Consider the following 18,915-nt stretch of genomic DNA (forward strand, 5'->3'; position numbering starts at 1 on the left):
TCTTTTATTTTACTTGGCCTGGGCATTGATTTCTGCAGCACAACCCCCCAAAAAAGAGGAGAAACAGCTCCATGAGAGGTGTCCTGAAGGGGACAGGAGGGGAACTGAGGAACCTGCTGAGATCTGGGGCCAGATCATTAAAGAAGAAAAGTTTTCATGGAGACACCAACTCCTTTCCAAGGCCTGCTGAATTCTGGCTGCCAATTTTCTGCTCAGGAGTGGAACTGACAGCCCAGGCCCTGATTTTACTGTAAGATTCCTGATTTTGAGATAAGCTGCCTGAGCTGTGCCAGTGTTTTCCCAGCCCAGGTGAAACAAATTCTTGGCAGCAAATGAAAACCAGAGCAAAGCATGAAAGGCAGGCAAGTAGCAACTGGAGTGCTGGTTTTACCCAAATGGGGAACTTGGGGAATGCTCCATCAAATATCAGGATTTGCAAATGTCAGGGAGCGAGCTCAGCTCTCACTGAAAGCTGGAGTTATTTCAGAAAGTCTTTTATTTCATTTTTTTATCACCACATCCATGTTTTCCTGCTCATTTTCTCTGTTGCTTCACGGGGCCATTGGTGGGCAGCCTGTTCTATTCTGCCCCCAGCAGGAACAGGATCAATAATTAAATTCTAATTGAGGCTACAGCAGAAATGAACTCTCAGCCGCATCAAACCCCCGATTCTGAGGGACAGATCAGAGCTTGGAGAATCTGGGTGTCTGAGATTCACCCACATTTTTAGTGCTCTACAAAAGTCACATTACTCCTGGGCCCTTTACAGCTGAAAGAGCAGCACATTTGCAAACGATCAGGCTGCAAAAGCAGAACCTTCCTCTACATTTCTAAACGTCTCTAAGTTTTAAAATATGAAGTTAAAGTCCTTAAATGAAGCCCTGTTCTTACAGACTTTCCTGAAATCCTCTCCTCTTTTTTTTTTTTTTTTTTAATTGAAGTTTAAGAAATGGAATTCTGGTGCCCTCCTGTGTCCAAATCAAAACTACAGCAGTTAAAGTGTTACTACAGCTAAAATGATGGGAAAAGAAAGAAAATTTTTTTTTTTTTTTCCTGGGATAATGCTTAAAAACTCTCCTGGATCAGTCTGAATCTTCTCTGTGCATGTACAAACAGCAAAGAGGGCCCTTGAATTAACCAGGTTATATTTTAGCAAGAGAAAGGACATGGAAACTGGAGAAAAAAATAAAATAATGAAGCCAAGAAAAAGCCTCATACAACAAAAGCCATCTGTTCATTAATGTAATAAGTCAGTCCCTCTGGCAGATGAATGATCAGGTCTGGTAAGAATTGAACTCTTGATTTTCAGTCCCCAGCAGAAACCATGCAGAAAAAGCAGCAGAGTGGGGTGGATAATTAAATATGCAAAAAACCCACCAAAAGGAGGAAAGCACTGGGTTTATCCATCTGCCTGAACATATTTTAGCATGGAACAATGTTTAAGATATTGTCTGACAATCCCATTGCCCAGACACCTTCTGTCTGAATATTCCACTGCACATTTTGGTACCCAGTTGTCTGATAATGTTAATTTTGTCCCTTGGTTTGCATTGCCCTCTTGGCAGTTCATTTTCTGTTCTGTTCAGGTGTCAGGTGTATTTCTAAACATTTTTTCAGCAAAACCACTCTTCACCTGCCCCCAGTTCCTGTGGCTCCAGGCAAACTCTGAGAAAGGGCAGAGTTCATTAATTAAACAGAATTTACAGGCACCAGAACCCAGCTCTGATGGAGCCAAGATGTGACAAACTTGTTCCCATCTGCAGCTGGACAGGGGAGAGCAAAATTGTTGTTTTGCCCAGTAAAGAAATGATTTCTTTCCATCCCTGCAGGAAGGTGAAACACCCTGAACTGGGTTTGCAGGAGATAGGAACCTTGCAGCAGTGCTGTGGGTTACACTGTCCTCTGCCTGTTCCTCAGCTGGAAATAGGATTTGTGCTCCTGAAAAAGTTGTTGCTTTTGTGTAAAACCAGCAAACATTGCAGGATTTGGACAGGAGATTTCCTGGGGACACATCTGTAAAGGTGTTCAGGTGCTTAATGATGCTGAAAGGTACCTGTAGGAGTCCAAAAGTGCCTCAGATTCCTGCTGAAAGGAGTCCAGGAGCAGTGAATTCCCCAGGAGTCACTCAGGTTTGGGTTTGTTAGGGTCAGAGTCAGTAATGACCTGGCTTTGCACCTCCCCAGCACTGCCAGCTCAAAGCCAGGAGCTGCAGAGACCCTGGAACAAAACCACTCAGGTTGGGAGAGGCCTCCAGGGTTGGAAAAGACCTCCAAGGTTGAGAAAGGCCTTCAAGGTTGGAAAAGGCCTCCAAGGCTGGGAAAAGCCTCCAAGGTTGGAAAAGGCCTTCAAGGTTGGGAAAGGCCTCCAAGGTTGGGAAAGGCCTCCAAGGTTGGAAAAGGCCTTCAAGGTTGGGAAAGGCCTCCAAGGCTGGGAAAGGCCTCCAAGGCTGGGAAAGGCCTCCAAGGTTGGAAAAGGCCTCCAAGGTTGGGAAAGGCCTCCAAGGTTGGAAAAGGCCTCCAAGGCTGGGAAAGGCCTCCAAGGTTGGAAAAGGCCTCCAATGTTGGGAAAGGCCTCCAAGGTTGGAAAAGGCCTCCAATGTTGGGAAAGACCTCCAAGGTTGGAAAAGGCCTCCAAGGTTGGGAAAAACCTCCAAGGTTGGAAACGACCTCCAAGGATGAGAAAGGCCTCCAAGGATGAGAAAGGCCTCCAAGGTTGGGAAAGGCCTCCAAGGCTGGGAAAGGCCTCCAAGGTTGGGAGAGGCCTCCAAGGTTGGAAAAGGCCTCCAATGTTGGGAAAGACCTCCAAGGTTGGAAAAGACCTCCAAGGTTGGAAACGACCTCCAAGGTTGGGAAAGACCTCCAAGGTTGGGAGAGGCCTACAAGGTTGGGAAAAACCACCAAACCCAACCCCATCCAGTGCCAGCGTGCCCAGCACAGCACATCCCCAAATCTCCAGACCCCATCCTGCCTTTGGACAGTCCCAGGGGTGGAGATTCCCCCACAGCTCACTCAGCTGGGTCAGCAATGTCCAAAACCTGCCAGTTCCTGTGACTTTGGGACCTGCATCCCAACAAGAGACAGGCACAGACTCCTTGCAGAGGTCCAGAGGGTTTTAATTCCCTTTATCAGCAGGACCTGGCATGGAATTCTGCCCCAGTGCCACGGAATTCCCTGGATCCCCATCAGCCCTAGTGGGGCACAGTGATATATGGTCTCCAGCCAGGTCTCACAAGCTCTTGGAGCTCTATTTCACACCCAAGATAGCTCAGCTGCCTCAGAAGGCATAAAATCAGCAGGATGGCTTCTGTGGCAGTGTTGGGAACAAAAAGGTTTTAATGAAAGGCAAAATAACAAAACTCTTTACAGAGAAAACCCGAGCCAGGTGCAAGAGACCCTCCTGCCCCTGGTAAAACACCTCACAAAAGTGATTAGTTCCTTTGTTCTCTTCTTTTTCTAGTGAATTGCTCAGGCTGGACTTTTTGGCTCCTGTCCAGTTGGCTGTCCTTAAGTTTGAGGTGAAGTCCCCAGGTCCTATGAGGTGCTTTTTGCTAATTGAGGAAAGAAACTTCTGGGCCTTTCTCCTTTTTAAGGAGACGAAGGATAGTTTTGTCACTTTGTCACCAGAGGGCACATTCCTGTAGCAGAGCTGTTGATCCAGGAGAATTTTGGCCCTGTTAAATTGGATAACACAGAGCTGAGCAGGGCAATGGTTTGTCAGACAGGTTTATGGCTTTTTCTCTGGAGGAGTATTCCCTGCAATGTCATCTTTGCTGTTCTGTGATTCCGTGCAAATCTTTCCAGAGCCACCTCAGTGCTGAAAGCTGCCTCCCCTCCATGGAACAGGAATGAGCCCTGCAGCAGCCGTGGGGAGCTGGGGAGTTTCTGCCCTGATGTACCCTGCAGTCAGAGGAGCTCTCAGTTGCTGTTTCCATTTTCATCACTTTCTATTTTATTAAAATTTCAAACCTCGGCTTCCCTGCCCCTCCTCTGTGGCATTCACATTCTCTGAAAAAATCCCTTCACCCAGGATTTTTCTGCTGGGAAGCTGAGAAGCCTCAGAGATAAAGGAAAACAGTAATTATCTCAATTGCTTCTCCTGTGTTGTGCTCATGTGGAATGTGTTTGGAGATTGTTTACCCACAGGTGATTGTTTCATTGGGTTTCTGTGAGTTGTTTTCATTCTTTGGCCAATCAGGGTCAAGCTGTGTCAGGGCTCTGGAAAGAGTCACGAGTTTTCATTATTATCGTTTTGGCCTTCTGTCTGTATCCTTTCTGTATTCTTTAGTATAGTTTAGTATATTATTCTTTAATATAATATAGTATCATAAAATAATAAATTAGCCCTCTGAGAACATGGGGTCAGATTCATCATTCCCTCCTTTGTCTGGGCACCCTGCGAACACAACACTCCTCCCTCTGCTTCTCTCTAAGGAGAGACAGCAGAAGCTCCTGTTCAGTCAGCACTTTCCCCAGCTGGAGATTTCCCTTTGTTCAGGCAGCTCTGGCCCTGCAGATCAAAGCATAACAACACAAATCAGCTTTAGCTTCAGCAGCAAGGCTGGGCAGTGTTTGAGGGTGGCCCAGCTTGCATGCAGCCCTGCAGAGCACGTCCTGTGCTGCACTGCCAGCCACATAAATACCTGAGCATCCTTCAGGGAGAGAGCAGCGAGGACAGGAGGAAGGTGTGAAGTCCCACATCAATATTCCTGAAGGGAAATGTTGTATTTGGGTTGCCCCAGACAAAGGAAGGAATGATGAATTTGACTCCATGTTCTCAGAAGGCTCGTTTATTATTTTATAATACTATATTATATTAAAGAATACTGGTAGTATTGGTATATTTAGTCTAGTTTTTTATACTATATTTATATTACACTATTGTTTTTTATTCTATAGTTTTTATAGATTATTATATTTGGTATATTTAGTATAGTTTAGTAAATTATACTAAAGAATACAGAAAGGATATTTACAGAAGGCTACAAAGATAATCATGAAAACTCGTGGCTCTTTCCAGAGTCCCAACACAGCCTGGCCCTGATTGGCCAAAGAGTGAAAACAACTCCCGGCAGAATCCAATGGAACAATCACCTGTGGGTAAACAATCTCCAAACACATTCCACATGAGCACAGCACAGGAGAAGCAAATGAGATCAGAATTGTTTTCCTTTTCTCTGAGGCCTCTCAGCTTCCCAGGAGAAGAATCCTGGGCAAAGGGATTTTTCAGAGAATGTGAATGCCACAGGGAAACGTGATGGGAAAGGAACCCTCAGGTGATGGAGCCTGCAGGGATCCAGATGTGCATTTTCTCTGTGTGCTGTGCCCCAAGCACTGAGGCAGAGCCTCCAGAGCAGCAGCAGAGGAGCCCTGGGGCTCCTGCCTGAGCTCCTGCTGGAAGCCAGGCTTTGCTCCTCAGGTCAGAGGGTGGAAATCGGCACAGCTTCATCCAAAGGAATCATTCTGCCTCCCTTCCACACTCCACACACCAAACCTTGCTCTCAGCAGCGCTGGGAGGGCTCTGCCATGAGCTCCATGTAGTGATGCCGAGATCCCTCCCTACAGCAGAATTGTTTTATCTTCCTTCCAAGCATTCCCCAAACAGGTCAGCAAAGGCTGTGCTGCAGCTCCTCTATCTGGAAGGCTGCTGAGGGTTTGATGGAAGGTTTTGCAAGTCAGTGGCCTTGGGCAAAATCTCATCATCAAAACTCTTGGGCTAGAAATTGTGACTATTTCTAGGAAATAAAAGAGGGAAGAAACTGAGCAGATATGGACTTTTAGTACTCCCAGCTTTTACTGCGTCTTTGGACGCAAAGATCTCTGTCACATCTTCACTTTCCCTTCCCTCTTTTCTTTCCTCCAGCTCACAATTTCTAGAGAACTAAAAGGTCACAGGCTTGGGTTTGGCCCCTTGTTTCCAACCATATTAAAAATCCCACATTCACCCATTAGCTAATATTTTTTTCTGTGCAGGTAATTCCACAGAGCAGCTCCATGGATGGTTTGGAGCTGTGCAGAAGCAAAGGAAGCAGGGAATTCTGCTGGGTTTGGAACAGCAGCAGAATGTTTGTCACCATCATATTTTCTGAAAAGTCCCCTTTGCCAGGATTTCTCTCCTGGGAAGCTGAGAAGCCTCAGAGAAAAAGGAAAACAATATTATGTCATGTGCTTCTCCTGTGTTTTGCTGCTTTGGAATGTGGCTGGAGATTGTTTATCCAACACGTGAATTGTTTTTACTTAATGACCAATCATGGTCAGGCTGTGTCAGGACTCTGAAGAGAGTAATGAGTTTTCATTATTATCTCGTTAGACCTTCTGTCTGTATCCTTTCTGTATTCTTTAGTATAGCATAATATAATATAATATAATATAATATAATATAATATAATATAATATAATATAATATAATATAATATAATATAATATAATATAATATAATATAATATAATATAATATAATATAATATAATATAATATAATACAGTATGATATAATAATGAACTCCATGTTCTAAGAACATGGAGTCAGATTCATCACTTCCTTCCTGCCATGGGATATTTCTGAATATACCACAAGTGTCCCCAGGGCAGAATGAGGTTTATGACAATGAGAATGGGCCTGGGCCCCCTGTGCTGTCTGCCTCAGTAGTTCCTGCAGAAATAAATGTTCTGTAGGAAAGTATTGCTGATAAAATACTGAATTTCAGTGCTGAGGGGCTTTTTCTGGTCTACTGTTCCCATTTGCCTTGGAAATTAAACTGGGTTTGTAATCAGAGTCACAGGACAGGGCTCAGTTTGTGTCCTGATGGAAGAATAAACTCTGCTCTTGTGGCACTTCTCACCCACCTGTGGGAGGAATTTCACTGGGAAGAAAGGCTGAAGGATGAAGGACAAGATGATGGAATTCCCAATTACTGCACAGCAAGGAGAGCTGTGGTGGGTTTGGGTTTAGCACTGAGAGCAAAAAGGTGTTTTGCAACACTTGAGGAGCTGAGCTGATCAGGAGTGATATTTGTTTGAGCTAATAAGATGAAAATTCAGTGAGATTTTTGGCATCTTAGGCAGAAACTCTGCTAATTTACACCAGTGTGAATTCAGGTGGAGTTTTTCCAGTTCCCCCCTTATTCCTGCACCTCTGAACCCTCAACCAGAGCCAGGTTACAGAACTGCCCTAGACCCAGGGGTTCCACGAGAATTCCAGACTCTGAATTCACATTTTCCTTTCTGTGCTGGTAACTCTGCTCATCCATCCCTCCCTCCCTCCCTTCCCAGACCATGAGGAAGATTAAAAGGAGGAAGTTCTGGCAGGATTTTCATTAATAACCCCTGGCTAATTCTGAAGTGCCTGTTAGGAGGAGCCCTCTGTGTGTCCATCCATCACAGCTGGGCCCTGGATATTGATTATTTTATATTTAATGCAGCTCTTACATCTTTAATGCCTTGTTCCCGAAAGTGTCCTCAGCAGGGGGGTGGTGTGGTCAGATTTAATCAACATTTCCAAGGCTGGAAATGAGCTCCCAATAATTCTTGGGTCGTGTCTTTGGCAGATGGCAATTAATGAGTCCCTTTTTTAAAAGCAGTAATCTTTTATTTTATTTTTTTTTCTCCTGTGCTCCTGGGAGGTTTATGTGAAAAGTGTTGCTATAAAATGAAGCCTCTGATTTTGGCAGTCAGAAGTGCAGAGAGCCAAAATCCCACATTTAAACTGGAAATGTGTTTGGGATCATGGAAGGGACCTTAAATATCATCCAGTGCCATCGCTGCCATGTACCCCAAAGTCCCTCTCCAGCCTCAGGCAGGAGTAAAGTGTTTTTCCTAAGGAATTCAGGAAATTTGTGCCAAAAAATGATTGTTCAGCCTTGGTTTAGGGGCTGCTTCTCACAAGAAGTCACCAACTTTTGGTTTGGGATGGGAATTTTAGATTCCGTGGACAGAGCAAAGCAGGGAAGGACCTGAGTGCTCTCCCAGGATTTGCTGCTTCCTTATCTCTGCTGGCACATTTAATTCTTGCTTCAGTAACAAACCAATGCTAATAAAAAGAAAAATAAAATCCAGATCTTAGAGCTGATGAGCTCAAGCAATTTCTAGATCTAATCACAGACCATAAAGGACCCAAAAAACCCCTCAAAAACCAGATTTTGTCTCTCAGACCGATCTCTTAGGATGGAGCTACAAACCTCAGATGGGATTGATTTTACTGCAAATAAAGAATGGTTCTGTGCAATTCTTCAGAAGTACTAATTTACAACTTAAGGGCAGCATCTTCTTTGCATCCCCTCTAAACACAAATTCTCTATTTGCTTGCAGGGTTTGATTGATTTGCATAAGCAGCTTAGATATCTTTATAAGAAATGCTCTGAAAAGAGCAGAAACACATTTTAGAATTAAAAAAATAAAGTCTGTCTGCTTTTATGACTCAGCTGCATTTGCATAGGAGTAAATGAGCACATCAATGATACATTCAGAGCCCTAAGAATTTCTCCATTCATCCAATGCTGGCTCTTTTTATGAGTTTTATCTTTCTAATTCTTTTTCATTTAACTTTATTTCCCTTTTGTCCCATTGAGAAAGAGGAAAGAGACACATTCCCAACACAGAGAACCACAACAGAGAAACAAAAGCAACACAATAATCTCTTTTCCAGGATGCTGCTGCTTGCAGTGCTGCTGATAAGAGACTTGAGAGCTTTCAGTGTCCTCCATAAATCAGTTCCCTCTGGCTTGGGAAAGGCTTTAAATTTTAAAGGAAATTGATTGTACAGGCACATTCAGCTTTGATTCTCCAGAGGCTGGATTCTCGTGGGAACTCCTCCATTCCAGCAATCCAAGTTTGAGTGATATTGGGTGGTACTGGGTGATATTGGGTGGTACTGGGTGATATTGGCTGATATTGAGTGATACCGGAAGTTACTGGGTGATATTGGGTGATACTGGGTGATATTGGGTGATATTAGGTGATAGTGGGTGATATTGGGCATTTTTGGCTGATTTGGGCTGATATTGGGTGGTACTGGGTGATATTGAGTGATACTGGAAGTTACTGGGTGATATTTGCTGATATTCGGTGATATTGGGTGATATTAGGTGATAGTGGGTGATATTGGCTGATACTGGGCATTTTTGGCTGATTTGGGCTGATATTGGCTGATACTGGGTGATCTTGGCTGATACTGGGTGATCTTGGCTGATACTGGGTGATATTGGCTGATTTTGGGCTGACATGAGGCAATATTTGGCAATACTGGGTGATGATATTGGGTGATACCCAGTGATACTGGGGGATATTGGGTGATACTGGGAAATACTGGGTGATTCTGGGTGATATTTAGTGATACTGGGTGATACTGGGTGATAGATACTGAGCATTACCGGTGATGGTGATACTGGGTGATACTGGGCAATACAGGGTGATACTGGGTGATAGTGGGCTGTACTGGGTGATGATATTGGGCAATACTGGGTGATACTGGGCTGCACTGGGTGATGATACTGGATGATACTGGATGATATTGGGTAATATTGGGTGATGATACTGGGTGAGGATACTGGGTGAGGATACTGGGTGAGGATACTGGGAAGTACTGGCTGATACTGGGCAGTACTGGGCAGTACTGGGCCATGCTGGTGCTCCCTGCCTGCAGAGCTTTTTCAGCTGCATCGGGCAGGGAAATCCCAGCTGTGGGGCCGGGGAGAGCTGAGGGCAGTGGAGATCCCACACCCTTGAGAGTGAGAATTAATGAACAGAATTTAACTAAATACCAAAATCAAAGGATGGAATACCAAATTACCGAGGATGTGGGGAGGAGAAGAGAATCAGGAATCAGGGAATGGTGGGTTGAGTGGGATTTTAAATCCCATCCAGTGCCAGCCTGCCTCGGGCAGGGACGCCTCCCATTGTCCCAGGCTGCTCCAAACCCCGTCCAACCTGGCCTTGGGCCCTGCCAGGGATGCAGGGGCAGCCACAGCTGCTCTGGAATTCCATCCCACGCTCACAGGGAGGAATTCCTTCCCTAAAATCCCATCTAAATCTAATAAGGGCCATTCCCTCTCATCCTCCAGCTGCTTTTCCCGAGGTTTTATCCATCCCGTGGGTGGGGCTGGATACTCCCTGTACAGAGCCCCAAACCGCTTTATCTCAGCCCTTGCTGTGCCCCGAGGGCGGGAGGAGCCGCTGCTGCCGGTGCCAGGTGCCACCAGGAGCAGCTTGGCATGGGGCAGAGGATGCTCCACACACCTGATCTGGGAAGCAAACAAACGCCACAACTTTTGGGAGAGTTGTAAACCCGGTGTGTTTGTCACAGCGCTGGACACACGTGGGAATCGTTCCCTAACATGACATGGGTGCCTCTGGGAACTCCAGATCCTTTTTTAGCTCCCTCTCAAATCCATATGTATGCAATTTCACGACAGGTTCATACATATTCATTCCACTGATTTCGTGCGACATTTGCCGCTAATTCTTCTTTATCAGAAAGAATTGCTGGGTCACTTTGACCCTGCTTTCCGTAGCAGCCCCCTGTGTCTGTTTCAGAGTTCAAGGGCCCCCCTTATCTCTGTCCTTCGGCTGAAGCAGTTTCAGACTAAACAACCTACAGACTTAAAGATCTGCATTTCACCTAAATCAAAATGGATTTCTTACTCTGGAAAATTGCCACTCCGCCTCGCACGGGGGCAGCCGGCAGAGGATGCTCCGTCATTCCCAGTCCCGCAGAGGATGCTCCGCACACCCGAACGGGCAGAGCCCCTGCCCGGCCGGAGGGGCTGTGGGCACGGGCTGGTTCCCTGCCAGCAGCACCGCCAGGGGCACGGGAAAAGCTCTGTAAGCCCCCGGGAAAAGCTCCGTGAATCCCCGGGAAAAGCTCTGTAAATCCCAGGGGAAAGCTCTGTAAGCCCCCGGGAAAAGCAGTTCGCGGGCAGGGAGCGGTGCTTGGGTTCCTGCGGGGGTCTCTGGGTCTCTGCTCGCCCCGGAGGCTTCTGCAGAGAACAGAACGAGCGGAGGTTCAGCGTTCTCCTGCAGGAAATGCAGCCCTGCAGAGTCACGCTCTGTCACGATCCTTCAGAGCTGAGGACACGGAGTGCAACCCCAGCACCCTCACTTCTGCAAGCCTCCAGTGCCCGTCTGAAGCATTAGGAGTCACAAAACACTGGGTTTAACCCCCAAACTGGGCTTTAACCCCCAAACTGGGCTTTAACCCCCAAACTTCCCAGCCCTGGGACAGCTCCCCTCCGATCCCAGCCCCGCTTGGCTTTGAGGGTGTCATACAGGAATATTTATTGATTTTTTGGTAAAATCAGCTGTTCTGAGTCCCTGTGGGAGCCCAGGAGGGAGGAGAGGGGGCACTGGGAGGGGGCGCTGCCAGCCGGGTGGGTGAGTGGCCACCCATCCATGGGTCCTGCGGAACTGGGAGCGACTGGGAAGCTCTGGGAGCAGCGGCTGTGCCGCTGTGCCGTGCACAGAAGGTGGCACCGTGCGACAAGCAGAGACTTTCCCGGCAGGACAGAGCCTCCTGCTGCTCCCAGCCCTGCAGAGCTGCGATTTATCCGCCCATGCAGGCAGGGCCAGCGCGCTGCTCCCACCCTCAGCCTGCGGGACCCACATCCCCTCGGAACTGGGAGAGAAACAGAGAAGAGAATGACCGAAACAATTCTTATCTCATTTGCTGCTCCTCTGTTTGTGCTCGTGTGGAATGTGCTGGAAGATTATTTACCTGGAGGAATTGCTTGATTGGATTCAGGTGGAATTATTGATGTTAATTAGCCTGTCAGGTCCAAGCTGTGTCCTGGCACACAGACATGAGTTTCTCAGTAGGTAGAAGTGAGTATTCTTTAGGGCTCTTTGTATATATAGATATAGTGCAGTATAATTGTGAAAAACGCCAGTCACTTGTTTTTAAAATTTTTAAAAGTTTAATAGTAATAAAATAGTTAAAAAGAATAGTAACACAATTAGAGTAATAACAATTTGGACAAATTGAATAAGGACAATATGAGACAATAAAAACAAAGAAAATGGACGTCTGGGTACCTTTTTTGGGCAACATGAGCCCGAAAAAGGACCCCTGCTAACAAAGGACTAACCCTTAAGAACAATAATCTGTTAAATATTCATACACTTCATCCATGATGCATAAATTCCATTCAAACACAGGATTCTGTCCGGGCAGTGTCAGCTTCTTCCTTCTAATCCTAACAGCGCCTCCAAGGTGGGAAGAAGTTCGTATCTTCTGATAAGAAGGCAATAAATTCCCTTTCTCTGAAAGATTTAGGTGTCCTGTGGCTGCTATCTCGCTGCAAGCCCTTTCTGTTAAACAAAGCTACTTACATAGCCTAGTTTCTATTTTAACAATTTTTATAACCTAAAACTATATTTAACACACTACTTAAGAAAATTAATCCAGCATTATTTTCTAACACAACACATATAATATTCATTTTAATATTTGCGAAAAGTCAATCATAAAATACATGCATTTTTCACAATAATGTAATATAATACAGTTTTAATAAAGCAAGTGTTCAGCATTCCAAAGCCTTGCAGTCAGATTCCAATAACTTCCTTTGTCATGGACACCCTGATTTTCCAACAGCAGCCTGTGCCTGCAGGGGCTGGATGTGGCTGTGGCCAAGGAGAATTCCTGACAAAGTTCCTGAGGCTCAGGAGTGCTGGGCTGATGTCAGCTCACTGTGCCAGGCATTCAGAGCTGTACTCACTGCCTGGAGCAGGGAATCAACCCAGCAAGCAAAGGAAAATAGAATTACTTGCTGGCAACTTGTAACTCTCTGTAGTGGGTGAGGAAAAGCTTCTCTGTGTCTTCCTATTTGTTGGGATTTTAATTAATGAGTTTAGTGTAGATATGGATGAGGAGCAGCTTGTCAATACCTGCCCCAGTAATTCAGCCCAAATCAGTTATCTCTAACACAGCAGCCTCATTTCACCAAAGCTGCAGGCAAAGGCAGGAAGGCTGGATTGTATTATTGCTTTCCTAATCCAAGGCTGAGCAGTGTAAGACTGAAGTGCCTGACCCAGCAGCAGCTCTCAGGGCGGAGGATTAACCTCTGTGAGATTCCAGATCCAGGCACACCCTTCAATGCCGAGGAGAGGAGAGGAGAGGAGAGGAGAGGAGAGGAGAGGAGAGGAGAGGAGAGGAGAGGAGAGGAGAGGAGAGGAGAGGAGAGGAGAGGAGAGGAGAGGAGAGGAGAGGAGAGGAGAGGAGAGGAGAGGAGAGGAGAGGAGAGGAGAGGAGAGGAGAGGAGAGGAGAGGAGAGGAGAGGAGAGGAGAGGAGAGGAGAGGAGAGGAGAGGAGAGGAGAGGAGAGGAGAGGAGAGGAGAGGAGAGGAGAGGAGAGGAGAGGAGAGGAGAGGAGAGGAGAGGAGAGGAGAGCTTTCAGCCCAGAATATTAACTCAGGCTCAGAGATGAATTAGAGACACACTGCTTCAGAAATATGGAAAAAACTGCACAAGAAGGATGGAGCCTTCTGTGCTACGAGAAAATAAGCCCATTTCTTCCATCAGTCCCTAATTACTGATCCAGAGTGTGCACTGGAGAGCCAAGGAGAGTGGAGGAGCTGTGAGTCAGCCCCGCTCCCTGCCTGCCCTGACACCTCTGTGCTCCTGATTGTTCCTCACAAGCACAAATCCCTCAGGGCTGTGATTCAGCTCCAGTGAGCCCCAGCTCGGCACATCAATGGACTGGAGGCAGAGCAGAGTGGAGCTGGTGTTTGATGATCCCAGCCCTGTGAACATGCAAAGGTTTTGTTCAGCACTGCAGGAGCTGACTCAGCTCCTGGGGAGGTTCATGATCCACTTTGCCAAGGCTGAGGGACTCTGGCCTTTCTTCTGCAGCAGAACAGGAAAATTCAGAGCTCCTTATCTGTCCTCTGGCTGCTTCCCGTCTTCACTGATTGGGGAAATGTCAGTGAAAATAGTCTTTAGAAAATCCACTGTGGGGGAAAATTCTCCACTGAGTCCCCATTCCAGCAGGGATGCGCTGCAAAGACTCAGAGCTGCCTGCTAACATAGGTTTAATTTCATATATTGGAATTATAAATTACAAATTTATTTTATAATTATAAATCATTCCAGTCTTACAAAGAGCACTGCTGTAGTAGTACACCATCCTTAGCCAGTATTAAATACTTTAATATTTTCTAGAAATATAGGATTTTCTAGAAATCTAGAAATATATATTCATATATATATGAATATTAAATTGTATATATTTATATTATAAATATTTTAAAAAATTGTTGTAAAGGAATCAAGGGCTGAAACAAGAGCCAGCTGCTGGGGATGGTGCAGCTCAGCACAGCTCTGTGAGGGGAAGGAGCAGCAGCAGTTTCTGTTTCTGTTAGCTGAGCTCTCAAGCCCAGCATTATTCCCTTCCCAGGAGGAATGCAGGACGAGCCTGAATCACCTTGAGTGGCTGAGAACAAAAGCCAGGCAGCACAGAGAGTGCTGGCAGAGCCCGTCCACCTGAGACTCAGGAGTGAAGCCCTAAAAATGTCCCAGCTCCCCGTTTACGTCAGTGCTGGCACTCTTACATCTGCCATTACATAAGATCAGTGCATCCCCAGGATGTGCCTTTGTCTCACCAGCAGAGCTTTAAAGCTGCCACAGTTTAAGGCTGTACCTTCCCTCACTTCTGTTTCAACTTGGATTTCAGAGGCCAAAAAAATAATCTTTTTCCAGCTCTTTCCCTGGAAAATAAATTATATTTTTCAAAATAAATAATCTTTTTCAAAGTAATCTTTTCCCAGCCCTTTCCCTGAATGCAAAACCCAGCCCAGCCCTCCCAGGTTGGCTCTCAGGCCACCCCTGCACGTTTTGCTGAGTAACCAGCCCGGGCTCTAGCAGGGGAGGAGAAGGACATGCTCAGGAATGAAGCATCGGCCACCTCTTTGGCTCTGAACTGTGCTGCAGGACCTGCATCTGCTGGCTCAGCTCCTGAGTTGCTGTTCCTGACATTTCACTCACCACATTTAAGCTGAGAGCGTGGCTAAATCACTTATTTGAAATTTGCAATCAAGTTTAAGGCCCATGGTGGAAATGTCCACTTCAAGCCTTTCTCGTGCTGTTTCAGGGTTATTTGAGCTCTGGTCCTGTCAGAACCCAGGAGATTCCTCTGGCTGCCCTGGAGGGCTCAGGACCCTGAGGGGACTCAGAGACCTCGGCACAGAGTCACAAACACCTGAGCCTTTGATTTCAGCCCATGGAAACAATTCCCAGCTTTGGGTGAGGAGTTCCAAGCCACAAGGGTTTGAGTAGAATGAGAGTGAATTTATCACCAGGTGAAAATGGAGAATTTTGGGGATTTAGAGTGGGGGTTCAAGAGGCAAGAATTTGGGTGTGTCCTGTCCTCCTCCTCCTCCTCCTCCTTCTTCTTCTTCTTCTTCTCTTTCTTCTCCTTCTTCTTCTTCTTCTTCTTCTTGTTCTTCTTCTTCTTCTTCTGCTCTTTCTTCTTCTTCTTGTCCTCCATCCTCTGCTGTGATGGTGGCACTTCTGGATTGGTTTAGAGCAGAGACAGACTGTCTAACACGGGTGATGGGTATTGGAAAATTATTGTAAATAAAGTACAGGTAGTTCTTGGTATAAAAAGTCAACAACACCCCAAGGGCAGGGACTGTGCCACAGCCTGACCTGCTGGACAGATCTCAGCAGCTCAGAGACAGAATGGAATAGATAAGAGCAAATAAACAACCTTGACAAGCAGAGCCAAGGAATCCTGTCGCCTTCTTTGGTCACGGGGCTGGGAAAAAGAGAATTTCTGACACCTCGGGGTCACCCCAGAGACCCCGTCATGGTGCCACTGCATTCCCTAGGAAGGATGGGAGGGAGCTGGGGCAGGCAGGGCTGGCACTGGGAGCTGGCGCCGGGTGGCACTGGGAGCTGGCCCTTGATGGCACCGGGAGCTGGCACCTTGTGGCACTGGGAGCTGGCATTTGGTAGCACCGCTATCTGGTACTTGGTGGCACTGGCACCTGGTGGCACCGGGAGCTGGCACTTGGTGGTACCGGGAGCTGGCACTTGGTGACAGTGGGAGCTGGTGGCACCGGGATCTGGCACTCGGTGGCACCGGGAGCTGGTGGCACTGGGAGCTGGCACTTGGTGGCACTGGGAGCTGGCTCCTTGTGGCACCGGGAGCTGGCACTTGGTGGCACTCGGAGCTTGGTGGCGCCGGGATCTGGCACTCGGTGGCACCGGGAGCTGGTGGCACTGGGAGCTGGCACTTGGTGGCACCGGGAGCTGGCACTCGGTGGCACTGGGAGCTGGTGGCACTGGGAGCTGGCTCCTTGTGGCACCGGGAGCTGGCACTTGGTGGCACCAGAGCCCGTCGGAGGCAGGGAGGGAGGGAGGCTCGGGTGAATCAGCAGCTCCTGCGCTGCTGCTGCTCCTGGCTCCGGAGCGGTTCCCTCTGTTCCAGCCCTGCCCTGCCCGGCTCTGCCGCTCCTCGGGAAATGCCAGCGCTGTGGAAGCCCCAGGGAAATGTCTCCGCTTCCCCTGGAATCCCCAGGGAAACGTCTCCGCTTCCCGCAGCCCCTCTGGAGCCTCCGCGGGGCTTCAGAATTGGGAATTTTCACAGCATCAGCGGGAACAGAACAATTTCTGCCATTCCCGGTGCCCAAAGCACAGCGAGCCCTCCCCGGAGGGCAGGGGGGTGTCTGCCCTGCCCTCATTGCAGGGATGGATCCCTCAATCAGCCCCACCAGGAGCAGGCAGCTTTATCTGAATCCCACCCATCCTGCACACCCCAGACGTGACTGGGTGAGAAAGCTGCTATGAAAGCAGCAGCCAAATTAGAGTTTTATTGTGGTTAAGTATCACTTTCAGATTTAGATTAAAAAAAAAAAACCATCTCCAGCTTCTCAGATGAAGTCTCAAATGCATTTTGTGATCAAAACCTCAATTAAAAAAGGATGGGGTTTGGAGCAGGGAGTGCAGCTGTGACACTGGGATTGCTGTCGGAGCAGCACTTTGTGTCTGCACAGCGAGGAGCTGCAAGGTGTGCTGAGAATGTCCCTAAAAATAGCTGCAAACGCTGTCTACCAAGTTTAGAACAAACAAATTCCCCAGGATTTTAATACGATACTTCTGTCACAAATGGCTGGTTTTATGTAAAGAGAACAAGCCCTCAAGGAGGCTGGGAAAGTTTTGGATCCCCAGAGCATCCCAGGGAAAGCTTTGGGTCCCCAAACATCCCAGGGAAAGCTTTGGATCCCCAACCCTCACAGCACCAGTGGCCACAGCCCAGCTGCCACAGCAGTTGTGAAGGCATAACAACTTCCAAAATAATTTCTGTCCCAATCCTCTAAAAGCTGCTTCTCAGGAGTTTTAGAAGCCAGCACCTTTCATTTCATGGCCACACATAGATGAGTTTAAGGAACTTAAAACTGCAAAGGGAGCTCAGCAGCCCCGTGATCTCTGCGTGCCACATCCAGCAGGTTCTGCAGAAGTGTTTGGTGAGGGTGAGGCTCTAACAGGGAGATGCTGAAATCCCTGCCTGGATCCTTTTTGTGCCCAGCAACTCCCTTGAACGCCCCAAAGCTCAGACAAGGGACAGCTCCCTTTGACTCCCCAAAGCAGGGATCAGGGACAGACCCCTGGGCTGGCAGAGCTGGGGATGTGCTGGGGGAGGTTCCCCACCCTTCTTGGGCTAATTTCTGTTTCACATCAAGGTGCAGACAGATTGTCTGAGTGTTCCAGCAGCTGCGATTGTCATTAACTGCAGAGCGTTAACGAGGCAGCAGAGCCCTCACTGCAGCAGAGACTGCAGCAAGTGCTGGGCACACCCAGTTAAAGATGCAGCACATCCATCCTGCTGCCCTTCAGCTTTGCTCCATCCCCTTGCTGCAATGCTGGCACCAAACCCAGAGCTTAACTCTTTTCAGAACAAACTGCCTCAGAAAAACCAAAAAAAGAGCAGAAAAATGGAGCCAGAAAGTCCAGGTGGGAGTGATCTGTGTTTGCTGCAGCTGCCCCTTTCCTGCTAACAAAGTCCCAGTAGATATTTCTGTGCATGTGGGCATGGAAAGGATATTTCTGTTTGTTCTTTTTCTCTCCTTGCTGCAGGAGCAGGGTTTGAAGTGCCTGCCTGGGAATCCAAGCTCCTGGATCCTCCCTGCAGAGCTGCACTACAAGGCAGCAATGACTCTGCAGTTTTGCAGTTTTGCCAAGCCCAGCTGCTTTTTCTGGTAAACTGAGGCACAGGCTCCACACTATCTCTCTCACAGGCTCTGATTTTGGTGAAAAATTCACTATTTGTAAATGCAGCTCTGCTTCAGAAAAGATTTTTGGCCAGAAGGATGAAGCAAAAGTGGAACTTTGCCGAAGTTAATCAGAGAAACATCTCCTAAGGGAATGTCTTTGACTTTTCCTTTCACAGCTGACCTGAATTTCTTTCCAGGATAAGAATCTGTGTCAGATCACCAAATAAATCCATCTGTTCCACACAAATACTTCACTTGGATTGCTGCTCTTCCCTGTGTGCCAGGACCTGAGTACCTGGGCAGGATATTCTGCAGTCCCCTACGTTTGATGTGTCACTGGGGTGCAGGAGAGCAGCCCCAGAGCACAAATGGGAGCAGTTCCCGAGGTCAGGACTGGCTGGGATCTGGGAAGAGCCAGAGCAGCATTCTCCTCATGCCCTGTGAAGGGCAGCCCAGATCTGGGTGTGCTGAGGAAGCTCTGGGAATTATTGATGCCTCTGCAGCAGGGCCGGGAGGAAGCACTGCAGAGCCAGCCCTGGTGCTGGTGCCAGCCCTGCTGCTCCCAGCCCGAGGCTGCGCCAGGGGCAGAACGGGGGGAGAGCAGGGCAGGGGGAGACACCCCCAGCCAGAGGGGGAAGGAGCCCAGCAAATGCCCTGGGATGGGACAGGAGTGACCCTGAGCCCCTGGGATGGGGCAGGAGTGACCCTGAGACACCAG

Source organism: Zonotrichia albicollis, chromosome 26 (genome assembly GCF_047830755.1).
Source record: "Zonotrichia albicollis isolate bZonAlb1 chromosome 26, bZonAlb1.hap1, whole genome shotgun sequence".
NCBI classification, from domain to species: Eukaryota; Metazoa; Chordata; class Aves; order Passeriformes; family Passerellidae; genus Zonotrichia; species Zonotrichia albicollis.